Genomic DNA, 1746 nt, shown 5'->3' on the forward strand with positions numbered 1-1746 from the left:
TTTTTAGCCACCTGGAGGTGTCTCAGAGAAAAGACCTAGTGATCTACTTCTGAAAAGGCAGCCATTCAAAACCCTTATGAAGCACAACTGTACTCTGATACATATGGGGTCACTATGAGTCAGAGTTAACTCAATGGAAGCAGCTGATTTTGTACTTTGATTGGCTTTATCATCTCCCTGCATGTTAATTTAAATAACACCTAAGGAAGTGGCCAATTATAGCATTTTTTATGGATTTTAGGTGGGAACATGGTGTCTCTGTGGGATAAGTACTGGACTGCTAATTACAAGAGAGGTGGTCCAAGCCTACCAGCTGTTCCACAGGAGAATCACTTAACAACAACAACAACAACAGGTTCACTAGAGAATACTTGACATATTGACTGCTAACTGTGAGGTCATGAAAGATCCTCCATTTACTCAGTATTGAACAAACACCACTCCCCCAAAATTTGTGATGCCCCAATCACTGTGCACAGATAATTCAGCAAAGAAAAATCTGATAGAGTTCTTGTGCATAGGGAGCTTATCCTGGTGTTGATATGCACAAATATAAGGTTATCAAGAAACAAACAAGTAAACTCTCCAACAAGTGCACCAACTGCCAGTAGTGCAGCTTGGGAGGGCATGGAAGACTGATTAAAGTGTCAGTCATTTATAGTTCAGGGGTATAGGCAGGAGTAACAAGAATGGTTTTTTGGAGAAATCTAAACATCAATAGGCTTATTTCTTTGGGTCTTCTAAGAGACAGGCATTGTGCTAAAAATTTAAATGAATTGTCTCTTTAGATCTTCCTGGTAAACCTTACAATATTTCCTTCCTTGATACCAAGAAGTTGAAGTTAAGTAATGATTGGCAATCACTCGGTACGTGGTACAGCATGATTGAAACCCAGATCTGTCTGTTTTCAAAGCATGCTCTCTTTATATAATAGGAAGAGCTTTGTTTTATATATGAGATGATTGCCCATAATAGAAGACATAAAATGATTCTAATAAACTTATGGATCTGGCTAAGGAGAGTTCCAGAAGAATGTGAAAGTGCCAAGGGTCTTGTTTGAGCCATCTATTAAAAAGTGTTGCTCTCTTTTCCCTATACTTGGCAATATTTCTTGTTTTATGTTCTGCTTATTTTTATTTTCTATACATAAACTTCTATTTTACTATAGTTCCTTCTAGAACAGTCTATGTCTCTGTTGGATACATTGCTTCCAACTTTTTTCTCTACTCTTTCTTAACTTTTGTAGGAGGAAGGATAGTGTGTGAAATCCAAGAGACTGTAATAGTGTAGCCAAGGAAATGCCCACAGCACAACTACCATCATTGTTTTTGCAAACAGGATACACTTAAAGGCACCCCATGACTAGAACAGGAAGAAAATGACATGGAATACAATACTGTCCTGGGATGGGAAAAACAAGACTAGAAACTTATAATTGTTGATGTTGTTGTTAGGTGTCATTAAGTCGATACCGACTCATAGCGACCTGATGCACACAGAACAAAACATTGCCTGATCCTGGCCCAACCTCACTACTGTTGCCACGCTTGAGCCCAACCATGCTGCCACTTGGCCAATCCATTTCATTGGGGGTCTTCCTCTTTTTCTCTGGCTCCACCTTGCCAAATATGATATCCTTCTCCAGTGGCTGGTCCTTCTTGATAATATGTCCGAAGTATGAGAGATGAAGTTTGGCCATCTTGGCCTCCAAGGAGCACTCTGGCTGCACTTCTTCCAAAAGAGATC

At 39.6% G+C, this 1746-nt stretch overlaps 1 protein-coding gene across 1 annotated transcript in view; it reads left to right on the forward strand.

Annotated features, from left to right (window-relative positions):
- NYAP2 (neuronal tyrosine-phosphorylated phosphoinositide-3-kinase adaptor 2) overlaps nt 1-1746 on the forward strand; it is a 444340-nt gene that overhangs the window by 276872 nt on the left and 165722 nt on the right. The gene's annotated exons all lie outside the window — the stretch shown is intronic.

Source organism: Chrysochloris asiatica, unplaced genomic scaffold (assembly GCF_000296735.1).
Source record: "Chrysochloris asiatica unplaced genomic scaffold, ChrAsi1.0 scaffold00044, whole genome shotgun sequence".
NCBI lineage: Eukaryota > Metazoa > Chordata > Mammalia > Afrosoricida > Chrysochloridae > Chrysochloris > Chrysochloris asiatica.